At 41.6% G+C, this 27,292-nt stretch overlaps 1 protein-coding gene across 2 annotated transcripts in view; it reads left to right on the top strand.

Annotated features, from left to right (window-relative positions):
• Positions 1-1,347: 1,347 nt before the first annotated feature.
• CDON (cell adhesion associated, oncogene regulated) overlaps positions 1,348-27,292 on the top strand; it is an 81,198-nt gene continuing 55,253 nt past the window's right edge. Inside the window, exon 1 of one of the 2 annotated variants that reach the window (XM_054712569.1) lies at positions 1,348-1,512. The gene's annotated coding sequence lies outside the window, so the exon portion shown is untranslated. Of the gene's footprint in view, positions 1,513-4,736; positions 4,762-27,292 lie in introns of those variants that run through there. The other variant, XM_008142562.3, reaches the window with a different exon arrangement.

Here is a 27,292-nt window from a genome sequence, read left to right as displayed (position 1 = left end):
AGCCTGGATCCCACTGATCTGGGTTGCCCAGAAAGAACTGGTTTACCACATGCTGTCCACCTGTGAATTACCTACCCCCTTTCCTTTTGAAATCCCACCCTCCTGCCCCACCCTCCCCTTCTCTTTTATCCAAAACGGCACATAAACCTCAATTGCCTAATGTCTTTGGGTCTCATACCTCATGGCACCGCTGCATGTAGATCCCTAATGAACTTTGGTGGACATTTTCTCCTCTTGGTCTGTCTGTTAAATGTGTTAGCCCAGGGGGAGAACTTAGAAGGTCAGAAGAAAGTCTTTTCTTGCACCCCTCCAACCTGCCCCCCCCCCCCTCCTCCACAGTATCATATTTATGCTTCACAACAACCTTTTAAATAGAAATTATTTTCCCCCTTTTCTGTTTGAACCACTGAAGTTCGGTGAGATCAAATAACTTGGGGCAGGTCCAAGGACAAGCTGGTTAGACTCTGGGCCCAAAGGCCACGCTGGTTTCACCAGGACAGGGGCTCATTCCCAGTCCAAGTTCTGTTGCCAGTTTGGCGCGACTGTGAAGGCAGGAGGGTAGGTTGCGGAACCAGAAGAAACTAAACATTGAAAGGAATGAACAGGCGACGGAACCATAGCGGCGGGAAGCTGGAACCGTGAGACAGACACCAGGGAAGCGTGGAGAGAGACAGATCAGGGGTGGGGGCCCGGGAGGGGATTAACCAAAGAATTTATATGCATAGATGCATAACCCATGGACACAGACAAGAGTGTGGTGAAGGCCTGGGGTAGGGCGGGGACAGGGTGAAGGGGAGCAAAGAGTCGGGGGAGTGGAGGACATTTGTAATATTGTCAACAATTTAAAAAACGAGTGGAGAGAACAGACAGGTCGGGAGCGCCTCCGAGAACTTAGGGGCGGGGCGTGGGCGGGGCGCCGGGGGACGTGCGGACCCTTGCGGACCGCTCCACTGCCGCCTCTCCGGGGACCTTAAAGGGACAGGAGAGTGAGTGCAGGCCTGTGGCAATCTCCGGGAGTTTCTGAGGCACGTCCTTCTCACCAGCCCTAAATAAAAGCAGAGACTTCACCCTTTTTACTGGAGGGGAGCTCTTGTAGACAAGCAGGAAGGGGCCTGGAGGTGGCCCTGCACATGGTGCCCCCTCCGCATATTGGTACGTCCCGTCCCCCGCCGTGGATCTGGCGGCTGCGCGCGCACCCTCCGGCGGGGCGGGGCGGCCCTCGTGGCGCGCTCCCGCTGCGCGGGGTCACGCGCCCGCGCGCCGAGGCCTGGGCGGGCAGGCGCAGCGGCGGGGGCGCGCGCCGTGACTCCGCCCCGCCCCCCTCCCCCGAGTCCGGGTGCGCGGCGCGGCGCAAGGAGAGCGGGGACCCGCGCCCCCGCCCCGCCCCCGCCTGGCGCGTGGAGGCCGCTCGGATCGCTGTCGCCGCCGTAGCCGCCCGCGCGGGATGACCTGGGGCGGCTCTGGGAGCCGGCTGCCGCGAGAGATCTGGGGGCTCCGCCGGCCCGCCGAGAGGTGCGCGGTGGTCTCGTCGCGGGGTCGGGGGACGGGCGGTCGCGGCGGGCGGCCGGCGGGCCCAGGGGCGCGGGGTTTGGGGGCTCGGGCGGAGACGGGGGCCGCTGGGCCGCCTCGTGGTGGAGGGCGGGGTGTCAGTGACAGGGACCCGCCCGGCAGGTGGGACGAACCTGGCGGGGAGCAGGGGCGCCGGCACGTCCCCAGGGAGCGGGTGTCCCCGCCCCTGAGCCTCCACTCGCGCGGGGCGCCCCGGGGACGGTGATTTCTGCGGGGCGAGCGGGAGAAGCGTCCCGCACGGGGTCTCTTTCTGCTGTCAGAGACGCCGTGCCTTCCCAGCCCCGGGAGCTCGTTTTCCTTCTCCAGAAGCTCTCCCTGGGTTGCCTTCTCATTTCTCCATCCATTGCAGCTCGCTCTTTCGTTCAGCCTGCAGCTTCCAACCTTTGAGGCTTTCACTCCACATCTAGGACTGTCAGTCATAAATCACAGAGGGGGGGGGGGGGTCGAGAGACTCTCCGATCTTCCTCTCGTGGTTCCTCCGGACCCCACCAAGTCAGGTGGAAGGCTGTCCGCAAGGAGGCTGCTCCGGAAAGCTTGTCCTTCCTGGCCGGACTCCAGAGGGTGGCAGGTGCTCGGAGGGCAGGCTGCCTTCCAGCTGAGATCTAGAATCTGGAGAACCGCATTTCACAGCAAGGCAGCCTTCCGCGCCCTCCATCAGACACCCCGAGAAACAGGAGGTCGGACTTCAAGGTAACAGGAGATCGGTTCTCAGTCCGGGGTGGCCCGGCAACGATGCAAGAGGCCAATGCTGATGCCATGCCTCGCTGACACCATGACCTGAGCTCAGACTCTCAGCTGACACTTGGCATTACCTGGAGGAGGAGGAGGTGGTGGGAGAGGGCTGGGACTGAAACGGGTTGGTTCTTAGTATAATCCTAAAAACATCCTATTCCATTTTAGAGCTCAGTGTTGTTTTGTTGTTGTTGTTGTTGTTGTTTTGAGTAGTCCACTTTAGCTGAAAATGGATGGGGGAGGGGGGTGCTAGTTCAACTTTTAGGACAAGGTGAAAGGGAACGTCAGAAAAGTTCTGGACAATTTTAAAATTAGTCCTTCACTAGAAAGCATTCTTAGGCAACCCAGAGAGGCACCGCATACCGTAGTTTCTGCTATGCACATGTTGAAATAAACTGCTTTTAAGTTATATGAGAAGGATGGAGTGCAAACCTGTTTCATTTTGCGAAGACCTGCCCTTGGGTGTGTGTTTGGCAGCGTATAGAACAGAAACATTTATATTTCTAGAAAAAACACCCCTGTATGTTGTTTAACTTTTATGCAAAAAAAAAAAAAAAAACAAAACACGAAAAAACGTGGATCTAGTATCTGGGAAATCTGTCTTTGTTTGAGTAGTGTAGTCAACCAGGAAAATCAGTTACTAGAGGTAGTGTGTTTGTGTAGGAACTCACTTGGGATGCTTTGATTGATGGCTATGGTTCGCATCAACCTCCTCCTCTGTGGAAAGTACTTAAACAGCTCTGCTCTGGAGTCGGGAGGTACAGAGACCTCTCTGGACGGGGAGCACACCGATCTAGCCTGCGCAGGTTGGGTTCTTCATCAGCCTCACGCCTTGCCTTCTTTGCAGGTGGTTTGACGTTGCATGAAGGAGCTCCCTTTAAGATAGGACCCATTCGCAAGGTCTATAGAGATGGAAGGCTTTGTGTAGGAATGGGGGGTCTAAAGAGGTCAGGTAAAATTTGTTTGACTCGTTTGCTGGGCTTTCCTCTTATTTTTCCACTCTGACCTTTTATGCTTGCATGACTTTCTAAAACGATGCCATTTATGGTTTTGTCAAAATAAAAGTTGAAGTAAAATTTTCCTTCTCTAGAAAAATGTTTCTTTTGCAAACATTTAGACCAAAATTTGGTGATGATTTCTAAGTAAAATCCAGGGGAAATGATTTCAGGCATTCAACATTATCTTAGTGAAGTCAGACAGGGAATAGGACATTAAAAATAAGTAATTTAAAAATTTGTTATTTATAACACTTAATTACATTAGGCGTTGCCTTTTATTAGCATTTATATTGTGCAGATGTGTAGGTAAGACATCAGAAGAGTAGATGAGTTGTCCACCAGGTAGTATTTAGGCAGATGATCTTACCACTTAATAGCAACTAATTAGATTAGAAAGGGAATTTGGAGCCTGGTTGCTAAATACATTGCTTTGAAGGACTTGATTTACAGTTTTTGATTGGGGCTTTAGCCCAAGAAGTTTTGTTATCTTGGATTATTCTCAAATAAAACATTTGAGAATAATGTTTTATTGTTTTTATGTAAAATTTTATATTGTGTGTAAACATTCCCTTTATTTATAAACATTTCATTTATAAATTTTTGTTGTATATATGGTACTGATTCACTTTCAAGATAATAGGGAGGAGGGCTTTACTTGATATTTTTTCAATTAAAATGAAGTGTATGGACTATATTGAATGTCACTTTAAAAATACTGGATTACAATTAAATGAAAAAACTGGCGCGTGTTTTTTTTTTTTTTTTTTTTTTTTTAATCCTTCAAGTTTTCCCTCATTGTTTGTGCTCTTTCCCCCATTGTCAGGCTTAAAACATACAGTATCATTGTCATCTGTCCCCTGAATAATGGTCCTGAGGTGATATTATTAATGTGGCTTTTTAAAATCAAACTAATTATACTTGCCTAAAAGAGCCACATGTGTGTGATTCTCGCTGCCTGGTGCCTTTTGAGAGCCCTGGAGACAAGCTAGTGAATAGAGCTGAAAATTCATTCTGTATTTGATTAAATGGAACAGACTCGCTGCTCCTTACCCCAGCAGGGGCTATGAGATCTCTTGATCCCCGAAGCGGCTCCAAGACCCTGGGAATTCCATTAGCGAGCACCTGAGGAATTTCTGCCCTGCAGTGCCTTTTTTGTATGTGTGTATGTGTGTGTGTGTGCAGAGGGAGTGGAGCAGTGGGGAGGGGGGAGAGGAGGGAAGGGGCGGAGAGAGGCTACATTAGAAGACTCCATATGTTAGCAGATCTAAAATCAAGGCATGACTTAACAGCTTATCTCCTAAGAGAAGAGCCCAACCCAAAGGCAGATTGCTAGTCAGGACTTCCCTGCAAGCAGCTCTGTGGTCGTGCGTTTTTCTCACTCCAGTGAACACCACTGTTAAGTACAGAAAGTCATTTTCCTGCTTTCCCTCCGAGGCACAAGCACATACACGTTGCAGATTTGGTAAGTTTTCTCTGAATGATCTATTGATAAACATGTAAAATTGTGTTACCGTTTGGTCTCGCCTGCCAGGGTGCATGTATTGTTTCAATCACTTTTTGAAGTGAGAGCTAAATCTGACTTTCATGTGAAGCAAATCGTTTTTGCAGAGGTGAAATGCTTGTTTGAACAGGCATATTTTAGTTTGCTCTTTTGTTTTTATATGATTTTTATTGTGTTTCTGTTCTGTTATAGAATTTAAATTCATTTAGGGTATAGCTCTCTTCTGTTGTCCTTTTAAGAATCCTTTCTGATTTGTAGTATATTATTTTTTAAGGAATTGCTTTGCAGATTTGCTAGCAGCCGCTAGTAAATGAAAATATATCTACTAAAAATATTCTGTAAACATTTTTTGGAGTAAAGTTTTTGGGAAATATTAGTGGATCTTCCTCCCTCGCCCCCCCCGGCCCCCCCTATAATTTTTGGGCACACTTTTCAGAATGTTAGCCCAGTTTGTTTCTTACGTTCTTTTCTAGGAAGAGGAGTTCTGAATCTTGGATGCCATAGTTAATTGATTTTCATCTTTTGAGAATAAACATGAATCTGAACTCTACTGCTGGTAGATTTCCAGGAATGCAGAAGAGTGCAGTAGCTTATTTGATGGTTAATTTGATATTTTGTCCCTGCTTAGCATCATGTTGTATATCATGTATTACCGTGCAGTCCTACTAAATTCTCCTCACAATACACTGTTTAGAAAATAAAGAAGCCTTTTAGAGAATATGTTTAAAGAATTTTTTTCCATCTTAATCCAGGGCATGCCTTCTACTAGTATGGCCAAATTGAAAGGACTCTTGAATGAATTGGAGTGAACACCGTGGTTAGCATTGTGCCGGTCTTGGTTCATAGGTTGTTCAGTTGCTTTGCTGTGTGATGTATTTTGATAGCCACAGATAATAAAAAGCGACCCCAAAAGAATATATTTTTCTATATATCAGTTGTAATGTGAGCAGGGACTTCAATTCGTGAGAGCCAGTGACGTATCTTTAATCATAGAATTGAAGGAACTGTAAAGTTCCTTACACTTGACTTGAGAGGACAAAAAAAAAAAAAGAGTACAGATTATGTTATTGAACTTCAGGTTTTATATTCTGCTCATGTTTTGTTGCTTGTAACCGTGTGCTTGGTTTTTTATAGCGCCCTAATACAAACAAGAGAATTAAGCAGTTGACATTTAGCTTGCTGCTCAGCTATTCTTGTTACAGACTGGCTCACCTCTTTATTTATGTGAGCTTGCACAGTGATCTTGACCTAATCTTTGGTTTTCTGTTCTACCAAATGGGGATAATAACAATAGTATCTCTAACCACTGTTGGGGGATTACAAGAGATAATGAAAGGAAAGCGCTTGGCACATGGTAAAACCTCTGTGAATGTGAGCTGCTGGCATTTCTAGTAATTCCTCCCGTACAGGAGTCTATTATTTCGATCCAGAAGTGATTTCTTGGAAGTACTAACTAATGAGGAATTCTCAGAAGTTAGTAATAGTGGGGACATGTGTAACTGCTATAAGTTTTAGTGTGCTACAGTTTTCTTAATTTTGCCCTTGAAACTTAAAAGACACCTGAAAGCAAAGTGTTGCGTGTTTTTTTTTTCCAATTGAGGTGGAATACAGAGATGTACACAAGCACCCATCTAATGTACACTAAGTGAACAGCTAGGTGATGCTTTACATACGCACACACCTGTGTAACCAGTGCCCAGATAGATAAGCAACAACTATTCTCTCTACAGATTAGATTTTACCATAGATTAGGTTAGCCCAGTGGTCAGCAAACTGCGGCTCGCGAGCCACATGAGGCTCTTTGGCCCCTTGAGTGTGGCTCTTCCACAAAATACCATGTGCGGGCGCGCACGTACAGTGAGATTGAAACTTCGTGGCCCATGCGCAGAAGTCGGTTTTCGGCTCTCAAAAGAAATTTCAATCGTTGTACTGTTGATATTTGGCTCTGTTGACTAATGAGTTTGCTGACCACTGGGTTAGCCTATTCTTGAACTTGATAAAAGTGGACTCAGTATGTATTCTTTTATAACTGGTTCCTTTCACTGCTCATTGCGTCTGTGGGATTCATCTGTCATCATGTATGGTGGTGATACATGCCTTTCACATGGTTGTAGCGTCTTTTGTGTTTTGAAATCCATAGTAGTTCATTTTATTGGCACATGGTCTTTGGGGGGCGGAGGGGGGGGGGAATAACAATACTTCTGCCTAAATTATTAGAAAATCAGATCCCTGTGGCTAGCTTAGGAAAATACGCACGACCTTATTTTTATACATAAAAATGGGTTGAAGGTAATATCATTACCTACAGTTACAAGTCCATAAATCAGATTTTTTGATAACTGCATTTATTTTATTTTTTGTTTTTAGCGTAGGCCAGTGGTCGGCAAACTCATTAGTCAACAGAGCCAAATATCAACAGTACAACGATTGAAATTTCTTTTGAGAGCCAGATTTTTTAAACGTAAACTTCTTCTAACGCCACTTCTTCAACATAGGAATGGAGGGAGCCTCAAAATAGAGAAGAACTATCTACGTCATCTTATGTCCTTCATTTCTAGGATTTAATGCCATAATCAATACTTAGAATTGCACAGAAGTGACCATCACCCCAGCATTAGTATAATATTCTTTTAGAAGACAATGAAAAAACATAATGTTATTTTGAAGAAAAAAAAAATCCCCCCCCCCCCCCCCAAATGGAGCGAGTATGCTATACTACGGGAAGAGTGTAAAGAATGGGACTTCCGCTCACTTACACTGACTGGCTGTATAACCTTAACAGTTACTGTCAGGTTGTGCCTTTGTGTTCAGAATTTCTGTTTGCATTGCTGGAATTCCCTAATATGCCAAATACAGTTTATTTCCCCAAACAGTGAAACAAGAATACAAGATGCTGTTGACGAGTCAGAAGTGTTTGTTTTTACTTAAATTTTGGAGGGAGCCGTGGTTGAGATGAATAATATTTCTGTTCTTGGAAATGTGGAAGGATTTTCTGGATGGTCTGCTTGAACACAGGCCACTTTCTCTCTCAGGAGACATTGTATTCTCAGCATTTGTAATTTTATTAAATCTATTTTTCATAGTTCCTTGACACAAGGTCATTCTTCACTTGCAGCCATGTGCAGGGATGGGTTCCCCTGCATTCCAGAGGGGCAAACTGTCCCCCTTTCTTCTTAAATCAGACCCCCAGTGGCCAAGACTTCAGTGGGGGTGGGGAGAGTTGAAATAGTGATATATGATGCATCTTTTGTTCCAGAGGGCGCTCAAAAGATGCATTTTTTGTTTCAAAAGAGGGAAGGACTAACTGTCTGACAAATAGAGCCGCCTCATGACAGAAAATGCACGCTGGAAGTGGCATGAGCTCCTTATTGCTAGACATGTTCTCGTGGCATTTGCCAAAGATGCTGTGGAAAGGATCGCTTCCTTTGGTGACGGATTGGACCACACGACCTGTAAGGGCCTTTGCAAGTACTAAGACTCCCTGAAATAGGCTTTATGGGAGTCTACGTAACCACCGGATGCATAAGTGGGGTGGGGGAAATGTTTTAAAACGTTTCAAATAGCCATTGGGTCAATACATTTTCTCAAACCAACCCTGGTATAAAGTTGAGGACTGCTTCTACTTGCCGGCTCTTTCACTTTAATTTAATTCTTTATTTTTTCACTCATAAGTAAATGTCAGAGATTTTTTCCCCCAGTATTCTAAGTATATTGGTGTCAGAAATGATGATACTGACAGATTTGGTATTTGCTCCCTTTGTGTATAGGTACACATCTGAGAATTTATTTCAAGCCCTCTGTTGACCGAGTTATTTATTCTCCCCCACAACAAGTTATATATAAAGTAAAAATTTATAAATGTACCTCTTGTCTCTGTCTTTTTCCTCCATCCAAACTTTTCTACACTTGAATTTCAAGAGTGAGAAATAACTCATATGGGAGGAGAAAGGCCTATGTCAGTGACTTATCCAAGCAATGAAACTATATTCTGAGGACATAATCTAACCATCGTCATCTAATCTAACCATGTACACATTTTTATCTGTAAATAAATGTTAATTATTTATGTTAATAATTGATATTTAGAGTGATTGAAAGGAGTATAGAATCCTAAATCAACAAAATAGTAATTTCTCTATTTAATAAAGCAGAAAAATAAACTGAGTTTTCACTGTTTTATACTTCTGTTTACACATAAAGCCCTCTGTACCCTCCCTGTAACCTCTAAGCTCTCTCTTTCTTTTCTGATTTCATTATCCTACCCCTTTCTTTTCAAAATTCGAGAGAGGGCTGAGAGGCGATTCAGAATGTGAGACAAAACAATAGTCATAACTCCTGCTTCACCTGCTGTTGCCTCATCTCCCTGTCTCCAGTCTTGGTTTTCTCTTTTCCAAATCATCCATTCTACATTTTGCCAGAGTAATGATCTTCCTAAAGCATAAACCTGATCATGTGACTGCTCTTACAACCGACTTCTCCAAAGACCCCACGTCACTCACTGATTAGAGCGTAGGCCAGTGGTCGGCAAACTCATTAGTCAACAGAGCCAAATATCAACAGTACAACGATTGAAATTTCTTTTGAGAGCCAGATTTTTTAAATGTAAACTTCTTCTAACGCCACTTCTTCAACATAGACTCGCCCAGGCCGTGGTATTTTGTGGAAGAGCCACACTCAAGGGGCCAAAGAGCCGCATGTGGCTCGCGAGCGAGCCGCAGTTTGCTGACCACAGGCCTAGGTCTTCGCTAGGGCGTACATGGTTCCTTACTACCTGGTGCTTCTGCAGTCCGCAGCTACAGTGCCTTCCTCCCGTGAACAAACCTTGCTTTCTCTGCTGCTGATTTGGTCGGTTTAGGGTGGATCCCAAGATTCTCCCTTTCTAACAAGTTTCTGATGATATTAATGACAGTGGGTAGCCCACACTGAGTAGCAAGATGCTAAACTATCTCCTCTAGATCCATGGATGATTTCAGCACACAGTTTTGTTCTTAAAAAATCCAGTGAAATCGGTGATTCTCCATGCCACGTTCAGGTATACCACAGCTGCAAATAATGAAGATTAAAGAAAATGATAGATGAAGGGAAAGTAGTTAACTGTTGCAACGACCAGGACATCTGTGTCATTTATTACTGGAACGCTTGACTAATATTGCAACAATTTTATATATTTAAAATGCATATTTTTGTTCTGTGCAACGTTAAATGTCTCTAGAGAGCTGATGTCATGTTTCGTGTGTTTGTCTTCAAACACTCAGAATTACAGGAGTTCTCCTGGATATATAGGGACTAAAAAGTGCATTCTGGCTTCTGTCTCTTGCCAGGGAAACGTCTGACAGTTATTGGCTTTTTATGGTATTGGAGTAAAAGTAATTATTATTCTCTATTTTACTATAATTTGATATCTGTTCAGTCGAGTAATCCTACACACTGGTTGGAGGTAAAGTTGGCAACAGGGACGAATGTTTCAATGGATAAAATACGGTTTTTATCAGGCCATAAAATTACTGCAGTGACATCAGAACTTGGCAGCCTCTTTTATTCCAATAAAAAGAAAAATAGCATCATAAGCTAGGGATAAGACATTTTTTCCCGCCCATTTATTTTGGCTTATTTTCATGGTTTTGGCCTCAGGGCGGGTGTCTAACAAAATAACAACACAGGGAATAAGGCAGTAAGAATCAGAGAACAGTTTCAGCTGGGGTGGGCGTGCTGTGTAGCACGTACCTCTGTTCCAGTCATTTCAATGGTTCCTCTCAGATTGTTGACTATGAGGAGAAGAGTGGGTCTGAAGAATCCTTATCTGTAAAATGGAGTTAAACTTCATCATTTGCCTGGATATTACATAGCTTGCAACATATTGGAAAAATTTTGAAGTTGGGCTTATAAGATGGCCATGTGAGGCTGAATGTCTGAATAAGACTATGAATGCGACAGGACAGTTTTGTAGGAAAGGTGCTTTTGACTCCTTTTTATAAACACCAGTAAAATAACATCATGTTACCAATCAAATCTCTGTTCACCCTTGCCATGAAGTTAGATTTTTAGATGTTAGCATGTTTTTTTTTAATATATACTTTATTGATTTTTTTTACAGAGAGGAAAGGAGAGGGACAGAGAGTTAGAAACATCGATGAGAGAGAAACATCAATCAGCTGCCTCCTGCACACCCACTACTGGGGATGTGCCCACAACCAAGGTACATGCCCTTGACTGGAATCGAACCCAGGACCCTTGAGTCCGCAGGCCGACGCTCTATCCATTGAGCCAAACCTGTTAGGGCAAGATGTTAGCATGTTTTAATGACAACTCATATATCAGAATTTCAATTTGGTGTCCAAATATCTGAGCAGTATAGCAGATCCTGGGACTGCCAAATACTGAGAAGATCTGCCATACTAATAAAAGAGTAATATGCTAATTAGGGCGGATGTCCATCTGGACAAAGGCCTGGGGCTCATGGCAGCCATGAGCCCCGTTGGCTGTGAGAGGGGGCAAGCCGGGCTGAAGGACCTCCCCCAGTGCATGAATTTTCATGCACTGGGCCTCTAGTATTTTTATAATTCTTAATAGATTACTAAACTCTTGAGTAAAACCACACAAAATTCTTACTATTATGTTGTCTCCCTAATTTAGCTCAGTGGCTCATCTTACTGTGATCACCTTCTTGAACAAGGTTGTTTGATTGTTTCTTCCATTATGAAATTACAGGTTTTGTTCTGCAGTAGAGGATTATTTTAAAACTAATTTTAAATATGTACTTCTGTTTAAGAACATATCGTCAAGTCATAATCTGATTAGGAAGTTCCGATCTCTTAATCAGTTTTTGTTTCCTATTTATTGAAAGTTGGGCATAATTTCTATTTTATGGTCAAGTCCTTTTTGAAATTAAAACAAAAACAGATCAAACTTCTATCCCGAGTTCCCAATTCTAAGCTCTAGTCATTATGTTTTAGGTTATTTTGTGTTTTAGTTGGGTTGGCCTTTTAAAAGAAATTGCAGTTCTCATTTTTGACTGTAGCCTATCTAGGTCTTTCATAGAGTTTTTATCATGCATTTTAAATTAAGTTGTTTTTTTTTTTTTTATCTCATGGCTAACTGAAGGCGATTTTGAGTTATTACAAGATGGGTTGTTAACTGTGGTCTCCTATTATTAAGCTAGCAAACACACTTGTCATTATTTGTTATTTCTTTTGTGTTCGAGGATGCATTTTAAAAGAGCTATTGTCATAGTGGTTAGGTCTTAAAATAATTTCACATTTGTTACTATGACAGCAGCCACAGTGGGGTTTTTAATCATACAATACAGCGTGTACAGACATTTGATACCAATGCTTTGTGGCATCAAGTAAATTTTAGCTCAGGGATTTGACTACATACATTTTACTACTGTTAGCAGGAGTCTTATAGCTAACTCCCAAAGTGGGTTTCTAAACGTGAACCCTGTAAGTCCAGGCTGCATCCCACCCCACAGGCAAACAGTAGAAATTCTTTTAAAGAAAAACTGTCAATGACTTACTTATTTTGGGATTTCTCTCCCAGATTATTAGGGGAAAAGTAAGGACATGATCAGATCTGTAAAAAGGCCTTTGAACGGTTGATCAGATCCATGTTTCCTTAGCTAGTGAGACCATGTACAGAATCCTTAGTTGTGATTACAGATGTCAGCTGAGCATGGAATCAAATTAACAGGCACCACACATCTAACTCCTGAGGCCTTTAACAGCCAAGAATGAGGCCCCGAGTTTTGAATCTTTTTACTTGTGCAAGTAAGGGTCTTCTTCCCATTTGTGTTGAAATGTGATTTTTCTGGGGAAAAACATCCTTTCACGTGACATTTAGTAGGCAAAGTCCCCATTTAGTTGTAAAAGTTCTTTTTAATTCACTAAACAATACTAACATCTTTTGTGTCAGTACCCAGAGTGACTGTGCTACAGGTATCCTTGGGCAATTTAATCCTATCTAAGAAAAGCCTAATACGCTGTGTCCGCTTGTCGGGTCGGCCATTCAACAAATCAAAGCGTAATATGCTAATGATATGCTAAGGTGGCTCAACCGCTCACTATGACATGCACTGACCACCAGGGGGCAGACAGTAGACCGGTCAACCAGTTGCTATGACATGCACCGACCATCAGGGGTAGATGCTCCAACCGGTAGGTTAGCTTACTGCTGGGGTCTGGCTGATTGGGACACGCCCTGGAGCCCTCCTATGGTCCCTCCCCAGCTGGCCAACCTCCCATGTCCCTCCCTGGCTCCAATCATGCACCGGTGGGGTCCCTCAGCCTGGCCTGCACCCTCTCACAATCCAGGACCCCTCGGGTGATGTCAGAGAGCCAGTTTCGGCCCAATCCCACAGGCCAGGCCAAGGGACTCCACTGGTACACGAATTCGTGCACCAGGCCTCTAGTAAATAAATAATATGGTGACAAAGGAGGGACATATTTATTGTTTTTGCAAAGCAGGGCCCATGCCTATTTGGGTGCCCTTCAGACTTACCAGGTGTTGCACCCAGAGGCCTGGGAAAGGAGTACACTGCCCTGGTCTGTGTGGCATGCACAGATGGGCACCTGAGGGACCATGGCATTCCCTGTGCTCGCTTAGTTTCTTGGAGAGCAGTTATGAGTCCAATTACACCTCCTGTCTCATGGTTCTGTTTACCACATACACAGAATAATTCCCTCCTTCTCTCCATTTCTGATATTGAGCATTTCTTAAATAACTTTTATAGAGCCCATTGTATGTTGCAGAGTGTTTCACATACGTTTTTCTTTTTACTATTTACCGTAAATGCATGAGATAGTAAAATTTTCATGAAAATGGGCTAAGAAATGATTAAGCATTGGTATCAGATACAAGAGTTTTAATGCAGTTCAAAGGTAGGTCATTTTTAAAGTCTCTTATGATTGGAAAAGGAGGCTATTTGAAATGGTAGTTTTTTAAAACTTAATTTAGGTTATAATTGCACATTTGTGCTTCGAAATTGCACATTTGTCTTTGCCATTTGTAAACCACAACTGCATTCTGGATTCCATTGACCTAATGGATGATATTAAAGTGAATTTTGCCTAAGGTAAAATTGAGCCCTCGATGTCTTGTATTTTAACTCTCTTCCCTCTAAAGAGGTCATTTCCTTAGTTTTTCTTAGCTACGGGAATCCTTTCTAAACCTTTCTTTACAGCAGGTACTTGGATGCTTAGAAATGCTTGAACAGTATATTCCAGCTGAAATGAAGTTTTAAATTTCTTTCCAGTTATATGTAAAATAAGGAAAATAGCAAAGATGGCTTTTTAGAAATAAATCTCATTTTCCATTTGTGTCTTTAGTTGTGGAATGAATATAAAATCGACATTGATACGCTCTTTGTCTTAACATTTGCTCCATGGTACCCCTGTATCCCAAACATGACAGGTGATGCTGAAACACAGTCTGTTTTTCATTTCCTAGAGGTGTTAGAAAAGGAATACAAGATTTGCAGTTTTAAGTGATTCTTTTAATATTACTTTTATCAATTGTTAGCTCTTTCTCTTTTGTTTTATATCACTGTATATGTTGGATAAAATAAGCGCCAATTCTAAAGCATTTAATGATAGCTCATTTGTGTTTCAGTGTTGATTAAAACTGTTGTTAACTGTTTAGTGAAATAGTTTAAAAATGGTTTCGTGACCAGTTTGATGGCCGAATTGAGAAGAAAAGAAAGAAAAGCAGATATTCTTAAAGGCACGTTTTGCTCCGCCTCTTTTGTTGGAGTGAAGACTGAGTTGTAATAGCAACAGAGTCCAGCTCCCAGTACGAGGTGTGAGGCTGTTTATTTTCACTCTGGAGATGTATATACTACAGAAGGAAAACTCGGGCCTCGCTAAGCCTAAGCAAATCATTACTTATCTGCGACCTGGCAGGCGATTTGATTAAGGTTGACAGAGCTCGTATAATATCAGAACCAGGCCCTCTTACTGATTGATGAGCCTTGTCAGTAAGTTTTTGGTGTTTTTTTTTTTTATCTGAAAGGAGAAAAACTGGACAAGAATGAAAACGTGTTCAGATCTCTAATTGCCAAGTATAAACCAAGTCTGTAATGTAGTTTTATCTATAGTGACTGATATGTATTCATTTGTATGCTGTTTTCTTAGGTTATAGTTAAATGGTTTTTAAATAATATTTCTGTGTCAGCAACTTTTACATGATTAAAATTTTGAAATTTTAGAGATTTTGATTCATGTTTTAACATTTCTGAACTTGGTTTTCTTTGATGTTCTATATTTAGTAAAGTGGAATTTTTATCCTACAAATAATTCTTCTCTTCATTCTCTGAGTTCTTTGGAAGTCTTTGCCTTTAATTTAAGGCATTTTTAACCCCTTGCTTTCTAACTATATGAACATGATTTGCATCTTTGTAATGGCATATCTGCGCTATTGAGTGTGTGACTGGAATATGCCAGCTGTTCTTGGCAACACTTTCAATCAGTCTAGATACAGGACTGAGTCCAATGAAAGACGACCATTTCTTCTTTATTATTCATATGCTGTTTAGTAGAAATGAGTATAGGACTGGAAGACCACTCCCCCATTTGAAACTAATTTAGCATATGGGATTTCCTGATTAATGAAGAGATCGAATGAAGAATGAATTAGTTTCCTGTAAGTGGAATTTTGTTAACCAGGGAATTTTCAGGTAGTGTATATCATAAGGAGTTAGATGAGAGTAAGCTCTGGAATTAGAGTGCCTGGGGTCAAATTCAGACTCCATCATATTCTAGTGATACAACCTCTTGCCTTAGTTTCTGCATCTGTAGAATGGGGATGGTAACTCATCGGGCTGGTGGGCCATCTCATTTAGTCCCACAAATAGAGTGATTGGCACTTGGTAGGTGCTTCTTGAAGGTGAGCAACTGCTGTTCCTATTGTTGTTACTGCTATCTACAAGATGGCTAGTATTGACAAAATATGATATAGCTGAATTAGAGACTGTCGAATCAAAATGAGTATGGATTAAACTTTGAGGGAGCTATAAATGTAGGAGTAAGCTGGAATTGTGTTTTTGCTCTTGGGTTGGCCAGCATGTGGCTCCTAGCAAAGAGAGCAGTTAGGTTGAGTGCTGTATGTAACAGCTAATGGTGAACTTTTGGATAAACTCTTGGATCCCCAAACAACTAAACACCATCTTAAACTTTCTTGCCCCAAGATTTCAATTTTGTTACTTTGGGATCTCCCCTTTCTCTGTCTCATCTCCCCAAACTCAATATAAACATACTTCAGTTTAATACCAGGAAAATAAAATTTCATTTATAAGAGATGTACTTTCTAACTCACCTTATTAACATGTTCTTAAAAGCAAGGGATAACTGTCATTGTAACCCTTTGCTAACTTTTCCAAAGGGAAAACTTCTTGTAAATTCCTAATATCTATTAAGTAAGTTTTATTACTAATCTCATTTAACTATATACAAAATGAACTAGATGCAAACTTAATAACCTTAAATTTTTATTTTTATTTTAAACGTTGAGTTTAATAGTAGGAAGATACTTTGCTTATCTTATATTTCACTTGTCTATTTGATTTGAGTCTTTTAATTTTAAGTATGATTAACATTTTTCCTTTTTAATAATGAACTTGTTTTTAACTACTGGACCAATATTTTGTGGGTCAATCCCTTTAGAAATCTACCCAGATATATAATGCTGAAAAATTAAAACCATGCAGTGAAATGTATGTATGTATTAATCTTTACTAATTGTCGCTGAACCATAGTACTGTGGGATCTTCGCAGTACATGTGTTCCTAATGTTGTGTAACCATCTGCTGTGTCACATGCTTTTCAAATTTGGCACATTGTGCTGCCATGAGCTAGGGTAATTCATGTCTCCTACTTTTCTTTTTACCTGTTTCAAAACTTTCCTTGTACAGTATTCTGTAACAACATTAGACCTTCACATGTCACATATATGATCCCAAAACACAAATGCAGATTGGGCACTGAAGTTTCATGGCGTGTCTTCATTGTCTGCCTGATGATTCGGAGTAAACTGACACTAATTTGAGTTTCAGCAGTGCAGAAACAATGACATTTAAAAAGAAAACACCCACGATTTTCGTGCCTCTAAAAAATCCATCTGTGGACTGAAATAGAGAAAAAGAACAAAAACCTGGTAGGGTTGAGAATCTTTTCAGAATGAGAAGTGGTTGTGGATTCACACTGAAGTCAATGGAAACCTGTAAAAGCCCTGAAGAGGACTTTTATTTAGAAAGCCATGTGTAGAACGGGGATTACTGCGTGTTCAAATTTCACCCCTGTCATTTATTAGCTGTGTAGTCTTGGAGAGGCCATCGGAGCTTTCTGCATTTCCGTTTCCTCATTTGTAAAATGGAAATAATATCTATCTTTAAGATTGTGAGGATTGGTAGCAATATATGTAAAATCTTTCACTCATAAACTTATTAATTGGTAGCTATTGTTGTTCTTTGAGTAGTTAATCTCATAGGACAGATCTTTGGTAAGATGCATAAATACATATATATTTCCAAACCAACCAATTATTCTCCCTCAGTGGAAGCAGGAGACAAGGGTGGAGTTGAATGTCGGAATTATCTGGCCAGGGTTTCCATGCTGCATGTAGAGTCCTGCCTCCCCCAGTCATTCCCACGTGACCCACTGCTACCACTGGGGATGTGGCATTACTCTGTTGTGCGGAGGCCTACTGACTGAAACACTTGAGTCTTTCTCTGGCAGCTCTGATTTAAATACTTGCATAACATTTTGCTTTATATCTCCTTATCATCAAGATGAACTTAGTTATTTATCCAAGTAATTAGCACATTTATATTGCCTGATATTGACAGGGAATGACTGCTTTACCTCACATGTATGTATAAATTAAATTAGCATTGTGGCAGATTGCTTTAAAAATGTGCTTGGTTTTTCTTCGATATTTATTTACCAAATTCAGGACTTAAAAAAAAAAGTGTTGGCAAGAGGTGGGACAGATGATTTAGTGATTTTAAGAAAATTTATAAAACTATTTACCAGTTAATTTGACCAATACTCTTCATGGATATTTAAAACCCCTCCTCGAGAGTTATCTTCTCAATAATAGCATTGGGTAGTAGAATTTTGTTTTAACACAGCTTGCTATTACATGATTTTGACTACACAAAAGTTCATGTCATGTAGCAGGAAACATGACTATGTACAATAAAAAACCTGATATTTCTTCTTCTTTTTTTAAAATTGAATTTGTTGGGGTAACATTGGTTAATAAAATTACGTAGTTTCAGGGGTACAGTCCTATAATACATCATCTGTATATTGTGTGTTCACCATCCCAAGTCAGGTCTTCTTCTGTCACCATTTATCCCCCTTTTATCTTCTCCTACCTCCTCTCACCCCCTTTTCCCCCCTGGTGACCACCATACTGTTGTCTATAAGTTTTTGTGTGGGTGAGTGCTGGGTGCTTAATCCCGTCACCCTTTTTACCTAAACCCCCGTCCTCCTCCCCTCTGACAGCTGTCAGTCAGTTCTCTGTATCTATGAGTCCGTTTCTGTTTTGTTTGTTAGTTTATTTTGTTCATTAGATTCCACCTATAAGTGAAATCATATGGTACTTGTCTTTCCCTGACTGGCTTATTTCATTTAACATAATACTCTCCAGGTCCATCCATGCTGTCACAAAGGGTAACATTTCCTTCTTTTTTTTATGGCTGAGTAGTATTCCATTGTGTAAATGTACAACAGCTTTTCTATCTATTCATCATCTGATGGGCATTTGGGCTATTTCCAAATAATCTTGGCTATTGTAAATAACGCTGCAATGAATATTGGGGTGCTTATATTCTTTTGAATTAGTGTTTCAGTTTTCTTCAGATATATTCCCAGAAGTGGAATTGCTGAGTCATAATGCAGTTTCATTTTTAATTTTTTGAGGTAACTCCATACTGCTTTCCACATTGGCTGCACCAATCTACTCTCCCACCAGCAGTGCACAGGGTTCCCTTTGCTCCACACCCTCACCAACACTTGTCTGTTGATTTATTGATGATAGCCATTCTAACAAGTGTGAGATGATATCTGATTGTGGTTTTAACTTGCATTCCTCTGATCATTGGTGACATTGAGCATCTTTTCATATGTCTATGGCCCTCTATACGTCCTCTTTGGAGAAGTCTTCATTCAGGTCCTTTGCCCAATTTTTAATTGGATTGTTGTTTTTGGTGTGGAGTTTTATAAGTTCTTTATAATAAATTTTGGATATGAGCCCCTTTTCAAAAAAACAAACAAACCCTGACATTTTAGTCTGTGATGCTATCATAAGTGTTTGAAGGGAGTCTATATTATTCATTTTAGCTACAATTCCTTATAATAATCCTAAAAGTAGAGATTTCCATTTACCCACTGTTGATCCTATGATTGTAGACTGGAATCGAACCTGAGGCCCTTCAGTCTGCAGGCCGGTGCTCTAACTACTGAGCAAACCCAGCTAGGGTGCTTTTTTTTTTTTTTGAGTGAACACTTTTTTATTGCTTGCAAACTGAAGTGCTGAACTAGTTGCTTTTGATTTAATTTCTAGAGCTGAAATTTTGTTGATTTTGGATACCTTTGCTGGATCCTTTCCCCTTTCCTTTTTCATTAGTGCAGTCTTTTTTTGGAGTTTGCCAAAGATGAGGCAAAACTAGGATAATAGATGTATACAAGCTTTTAAGTGTGTGTGTGTGTGTGTGTGTGTGTGTGTGTGTGTGTGTTTTCATTTAAGCATAGCACTTGTAAAATGTTTGTTATGGAATTCTAAAGTTGAAAAAAATGTAGCATTTTCCCCCCCTTGTAGGCAGAACGTAAGCCATACTAAATTAGCAAATGTTCTACATGACATTCTCCAGGAAAAGGAAATATATTAATTTAGACTATCAAAACAGAAAACTTTAGACCACCAACTATAAATTTTAAAAAAATATTTTTAAATATTTAATTATTAAATATATATTTAAAAATAATGTTTTTAAAAATTGGGACTCCTGTCACTGTTTGAAACATTTTTAAATCTCAAAAAAGTTTAAAATTCAAATATATGTATCTATATCGCTACCGATATAGATGTAGATACTTCAAGAGTTAAAGATGTCAGAGATTTCGGGAATGAAATCAAAGTCTCTATTTTCATATTTTACTTTGTCTCCACTCAATGCATTTCTGTTGTATAAGTGCATGAGACACTGCTTTTTGTATTAGTAGGCTGCAGATTCCAACTCTGCTCATCATCTATCTCAGAAAATGAGTTGAAAAAAGAGATGTTACAAAATTAAGCAAAGGATCCAACCCATGGCATTCCTATAAGTCTAAGACCCAAATTTTATGACATATGTAAAGAATAAAGTTAAAACTCTCTTCTAAATCTCACAAAAACCCCCCCACAAAACAACCCCCTCCTGTTGTGAATGGAAGCCAATGCTGACAAGTCTTAAGAGAAGAGTCTGGCCACAAGGATGTAGGGATGTATCAGCGTATGGAAATGGATTTTACAGACTAAGGTATGGCTAGTTGTGTACATAGGAAACATGAGTATAGTGCAATGTGAATAATTTAAGAAATATCTAAGTGAGAATTGTGTCTTTCAGGAAGTCTGTCACTTTGGAAGCTGTATGGTTAATCTCACATTGCTGTTATTGTGCCTAGAAATTTGGAGTTCTTTTGGGATTATTTTATGGCACTTCAAACTTTTCTCTTGGTATTTTTGATTTTTTGTTTGTTTGTTTTTGGAAATAGCCATTAATGAATATATCGGGTGATAATGTTGGAGTTAAGACTAACTATAGGGGGTTAAAAACCAGGTGTTACCATAACATAATGAGAATGGCTTTTATGCCTGGTTTATACCTTGACACTGAAAATAATTAACAAAGGATTTTCAGAAAAGTTTTGCACAGAGGAGCATCCATGGAATAATGCACCTCTTCTAGGTTGGTTCTCTCTGCTGCTATGTTTTTCCCCATGATGTATGTATGTGTGGTGTATTTACCTGTGCGTCTCCTGGATGAGTGTTGAATTCTTCCTTTCGGCCATCGTGTTGACCTTGGTCCAGTGTAATGTCACAACGCAGCAACGTGCCCCCAGCAGAGCCGTTCCAGCAAGCTCTGCTTCATTTCCGGGAGACAGGCTAGAGCTAAGGCTGAAACTGCTTCTCAGGCTCCCCCAGTTGGACTAAAACTTCATGCTGTATTGTGCTGTTTAGAGACAGTCTGTGATCTTAATTGATTTGTTTTTCTACTTCCTAGTTCATCAGGACATTGTATATCTTGATCATTTCTTTGATTTTAACTTCCTATCAAAGTTTTCTGGGATGCAAATTTTCTTCAGGCCAGTGTGTGTTTTTACTTACCTTTCGACTTATGAATCCATTGGTGGGGATTATGTACTGACTGTCTAGCAATCTGTGGTTGATTGGTGTGTCAGCTCATAAACGGGCGTGGAGTCCCATTATCCATGCAGGACCACTCTTCACGGTGCTCCAGCAGCCGTGAGGAAGGTGTGTCTGACCTACTTAATACCCATCACCAGTTTGAGCAAAGCAGGGGCTCCTGTGAAATCTAGACGCTTTCCGTTATTTTTATGCAGCCAGGTTTAAAGATGGAAGAAGCTAGGAATCTAGTATCGCCATGTTTCAGGTCTCTAGGGACCTTGTAACTCAGCAGGTAACAACAGTTGTGACGGGTCCACTGCTCAGCCAGCATTGACTCAAGTTTATTGGCAGCAGAGATTGTCTTCTCAAATTTCTAATTTTTCTCATTTTACTTTTTTCTAAATATTTGACTGTGTATATTAGAATATACTTCATGGAAATGAGCTTCTCCTTGAGGTTTTATTTCCTTGTTATTAAAACCAAACCCCTTGAGGGTGAGTCTTTCGTAACTGCCAGGGGAAAATGTGTTTCATTTGGTGAGGTCTAAGCGAAGCACTGTATTAATTTTACAACCTGACACTTATCTGGAGCTCTTTTTCACATGTCTTCATATTCCTTCTTTTCATTCTCCATCAGAGAAGTTGAGCCAAATGTCTGCCTGGCTCTTTAGATGTCTGTTCAGGTTTAGCTAGTTCTCAGCAAACGTAAAATTTTTGCTTTTAGCATTTGTTTTGTGGTTACCATAACGCTTGTTTTTTCCCAGGAAACCAATTCCAATGACAAACTGGAAAATCTGCTGAGTGTTGGATTTGTGGCAAGTGTTGACTCTGTGATGCTTGCAAAGTAATCCCCTTGCAACTTGCTGTATTTTGTCTTTTTAATAATTGCTCCCAAATCACTTTTTAGAATTTCACCATTTGTGTGCAGCTGTGCTTTGAAATATTTGTAAGGCTCCTGTACGACTCACTGTGGATTCCAGAATTATCTTATCTCCACAGTTCTTGGTTTCCTGTGCTCTGGAAGCAGGAGGAAATATCTCCTTGAAAGAGAGTGGAACAGGAACACTTGACTTTTTTGTGAAACATACAAATGCTGTGACTCGCCCTAACTCTGCGCTCGCCCAGACCCCCTCTTTGGTGTGTAATTGGGACCACATTGACTCCTACTGCAGCTAGCAGTCCTTCCCTGTTGCCTTTTTCTGCTTGTGACCTTTGATCTCCGTGACCTTTCCTGGGGTTAGTCCTAGGCCCTTCATTGTGTTGGGGCTGAAGTGGCTCATGTGGAGTTGATTATTTCTCTGCTCATTTGGCCTTTTTGGTGCCATAACTCCCAGTCACTTCCATTTTCCTCTCTACATTTGACGCTCCGCAGTGAAGGGAAGCGCTTTCCCGGCAGCAGGATCGGTTTGTATGCTTGACTGACCCGATTGAGACTCCAGGAGTGGGGGAGGGTTGTGAAACCTGTAGGTGTCAGCGTTCTTTAAGTTGATCTGAATGATTGCACCATCATTAAGTGCTCAAAACGTGGGTACTGCGGAGAGCTGCATTTCATCCTGAGGGCTCTGAATTCTGTAAGAAGAGCGCTCCGCAGGTTACTGACCTGGGCCTGGGGGTTTGGTGTCCTGCAGCTCGACTTCTGTATGTACCTCCGACCGCCTCGGAGCTGTCAGTTGCACATGGCTGCTTGAAGGGGTTCTTCCGTTGCTGAAAGAACTGGGAAGAACCCCAAGATTAATATGCTAACTTTGGATGGGGTATTTGTTGCAACTAGATTTATGGTAGCACTTTCTTTGCCTCTCCTTTCACCCTCCTCCTGCCCCTGCCCATTCTGGTAGAATCACTGAAGGATGGATGCCAGCTGCTCCTCTCATTTTTCAGGACCCCATGTGGACAGCATGAAGACTGTCACTGATCAAAGGCTCCGTGATCACGAAGGAGTCGGCAGTTGAGGAATGTGTCTGATTGCCCTAAACTGCAGTTGAAAGATAGATGTGTGTGAAACGCAATGACATTCTGCAACTCCTTTAAAACAAATCTGTTCGATTCCATCCCCGGAATATCAATTTCTGTCTTTTCTTTCTGTGTTTAAACTTTTCTTTTTATATTTTAGTAGTATTGAGAATGTGAGTGATTTTTAATGAGGAATGGCTACCCCTTCAAATGTGGTGTTTTTAGGGTTCAGCCTGAGGCCCCCTTCTCAATAGTGAGTCAGGTCTGCTGTTGCCTCCCAAGTCTCAAGCAATCCGGCCTTCTTGCTGCTCGCCTACTAGACGTCTTTCTTCGAGTTCCACTTATGTCCACCCCAGCTCATTAGCTCCACACCTTAGGATACGCTCCCTCCATCCCTTGCCACCCTCAAAACAGCAACAGCAGCGCTGGCCAGTTTGCTTACTGGTTAGAGTATTGGCCCGTGGGCGGAAGGGTCGAGGGTTCGATTCCTGGTCAAGGACATGTACCTCAATTGCAGGTTTTATCCCAGCCTCCGTCGGGGCACATGTGAGGAGGCAACCAATCCATGTCTCTCTCACTTTGATGATTCTTTCTCTCTTCCCTCCTCCCTCTCCTTCACTCTCTCTAAAATCAGTGGAAAAAGTATTCTCGGGTGAGGATTAAAAAACAAACCAAACAACTACAGCAAAAACCCAGCAACAGCAAACCACGGAAAACCCTGGTGCTCCTCATGTATTTCCTGTCGTAGGAAATGTCACTTACTTGCTTGTACAAGTCACAAATCTGGACAGCAGCCTTACCTCCTTTATTTATGGCAGAAGCACTGGGGAAACAGAAATGGGCAGATAATGGATTCCAAAGATGTGTAAGAGATTCTATTCTTCCCAGTCCAACTCATTCACTAGCCAAGTTCTGTCATTTCTACCTCTTAAATATCTTTAAATATATCCATGTCTTAAAAAATAATTTTTAATTTTTTAAATGTATCCCCTGATAATTCCTTAGCGCAGGTCTCCATCCTCTTTCCCCACAGCCTTTGACCCTCTCTTCCCCTCTTCAGCCACTCTTCACATTGCAGCGTAAACGACTGTGGGAAGACACAGGTCCGATCTTGTCCCTTGCCTGCCTAGAAGCCGTCAATACTCCCCTGAGGATAAAACCCAACCCGCTTAACCTAATTTATAATGTGTTTTTTATACTCAAGCTTTCACTCACCTCTGTGACCTTAACTCTCACTACTTCCTATCCTCCTGTTCTTACTCTTCTTTCCAGCCCACATTTCCCTGCTTCTCCCTCTAATTCTGCGCACACACGATTCCTTCTGCTTGGAAGACTCCCCTCCCCTTGCTTTTCATTCGCTCTACCCTGCCCTAACCTTAGCCACTGATTCCCCTCGCTGCTGCTTCCTCTGAGAAGTCTTCAGCCCTCTCAGCCGAGGTTAAGCGACCCTTCTGTTTTTCCTATAGCATCTGTACTAGCCTTATTCTGCTGCTCACCCATCCCTCCCTCAGGTAACTCCTTTAATTCCTGAACACCTTTCTTTCCTAAAAGCATTGCCTCTTATCAAAAACCATTTCCTTTGATTTTGATGGGAAAAGTCATGATGTGGTCCGTTCCGACCCAAGAGCATGAAGCAGTTTCTCAGATAGAAAAAGACATCAACCAAGCAGTAAAACCAATTTTGTATAAGTGGTAAACAATATGTTGAAAGTAAATAAATAGTTTGTTCTAAATACATTGCAGTGGATTTATTGTGCTCAGAAAGGAGACAGAAGACTTGAGGGTGATGACTGGCGAAGGAGGGCTGGTGAGGAAGTCCTTCCCAGGGGGTGGAGAGACGGGAAGTCTTCTTGACTTGTAGACAGGAAGTCCTTTTAAGGCACATAGTTTCCGTGCATTCACATGCCCCTAAAAACAAAGGTACAGCCCAGCCGGTGTGGCTCAGTGGTTGAGCATTGACCAATGAACCAAGAGGTCACCGGTTTGATTCCAGTCAGGGCACATGCCTGGGGGAGGCAGCGGATCGATGTTTTCTTTCTCATCAATGTTTCTCTCTGTCCCTCTTCCTTCCTCTCTTTCTAAAAAAAATCAATAAAAACATATTAAAAAACACACAGACAAAACCCCCCACATAGTTACAGTACAGAAAAATACCTTTATGGCAAAATAAAGGCTGAACATTGGGCGTGCTTCCCAGCTGGTGGAAATGTTCACACGCATGTTACATGGGACATGAGAGAACATGCTCACTGTGCCCTCTCACTTGGCACCCAAACACGAAGCACCGTGTTTTGGGTTCATCCACATATAGCAGGCCAGTCAAATTCTCCTGTAGTTTCTGACCAAACACCATGGTGTCATGTAAACTGGTGGGCGTATCTTTGCCCAAAGAAGCCATACAAACGACTGATCCTCAGGGAGGCAGAGGTCCCGTCTGATTTGTTCATGGCTGAGTTCCCAGCACAGCACAGTGCCTGACACATAGTAGGCACATACCTCTGTACAGTGTGTGGAACAAGAGATGAATTCATCTGCTTGGAACTCTTTTAATACTTTTTACCCTCTCATTGCACGTATGACACTTTTCTTTATTCCAAAGTTAATTATGTTCTCCCTCTTTTCTCAATTAAGGCTGCAGTAGCCTCGAGTTCAGGAATTGTGACTTTTCATCTTATCTCTGTACCCCTCAAAGGCTCTCGGCCCAAGTTGATCGCCTATGTATGGAATTAATTGATTGAGTGAATATTTCCTGGGAAAATTGGGGTTCTTGGAGAAGCCTGCAGGAAATACTAGCTTCCTCGCTAAATTGTTCAAATATTCAGAATGAAGTAAACGTCGACTGGAGACGTAAAGTTGGATGTGATTAAGATCAAGGTTGCTCAGTGGTTAAGAAATGTATGGCATGTTTGACTTCCTTAATTGAACTTGTGCTGAATTAATCGGTACTTAATAAAAAATTTTAAGTAGACATGTTTTATTTTTTCTTTTGTAGTTAGTACAGAAAACACATTTTCTCAACAGTTAAGAAATAGCATGGTTTGAAATACGGTCTGAAAATAAGGATCAGTTCTTTTAAAGAAGGAAATTACTGTTTTATACAGAATGGGGTGCCTTTATAAAAGGAAATGAACTTAAAGAAGTTTCTGTTTTGAAGAACAATCCCAAACCCAAATCCAAGTTGTTGATCACAAGTTAGTCACAGTTGTTCCTCAGCCCGAAAGAAAACGAAGAAAGTTTGATATAGGAGTAGAGGGAGCGGAAAATTCAGGGACAGCTTTGATCGTCCTTAGGAAAGCCAAGGCGTTGCTTCAAAAACAAAGGAATCAAATCTAGAAATTCAGGAAAGACTTTTCCCAGAGGATTATTCTGGCAGCATGTTGAAGAGGGGTTATAAAAGCATTAAGTTCACCACTGAACAATAAGTTAAGTAAATGCTAGGGAAGTATTTCCTTTCTTATTACCTTTAGCTTCCCTTTGCCAGCAGAAATGCCTCAGAGCCTGGGATGGCATAAAAGTATAGTTTGTTGAATAAGACAAATTGCCTTCTGTGTTGATGTGAAGGGGAGACTTAAAGGTCTGTAATTCAGGAAATGCCCGCTGTTCTTGAGAAACTTGGGGCCAGGGTTCAAGGAGCGGTACTTGGGGCATCTGAAGGTGGGGAGCTCTCCAGAAATGTTTTTCAGCGTGCAGAGAGAGTTGTCCCCTGATCTGTAGGTTTAATGGGGCACTACACTTAGCTGTTTTATTTTGTTTTGATTTCTTGGTACCCTACTCTCTTTTCTGGAGAGACTCTACTACCAGATTCTTTCTTCAGAGAAAAGTGACCACTAGCATCTTCTCAGACGCTTACATCAGCTACTCAGAACTGCAGTGAGCCCTGGCCAGTGTGGCTCAGTTGGTTGAGCGTCATCTGTGCACTGAGAGATTCCCCTTCAGGGCACATGCCTGGGTTGCGGGCTTGAGTCCCAGTAGGGGGCATGCAGGAGGCAGCCAGTGGATGGTTCTCTCTCATCAATGTTTCTCTCTCTCCCTCTCCTGCCCTCTCTCTCTTTCTAAAACCAATAAAAACATAAACAATAGAATTGCAGTGAAAATAATAGAATTATGTTGGCTATTAACTTCCTCTGCAGATATGAAGGAGGTAGAACTTCCCTGTGGTC

This window comes from Eptesicus fuscus, chromosome 23, assembly GCF_027574615.1.
Source record: "Eptesicus fuscus isolate TK198812 chromosome 23, DD_ASM_mEF_20220401, whole genome shotgun sequence".
Lineage (NCBI taxonomy): Eukaryota > Metazoa > Chordata > Mammalia > Chiroptera > Vespertilionidae > Eptesicus > Eptesicus fuscus.
Note: the sequence above shows the minus strand (reverse complement) of the source record. Positions and strands in the feature narration are given on the sequence as shown.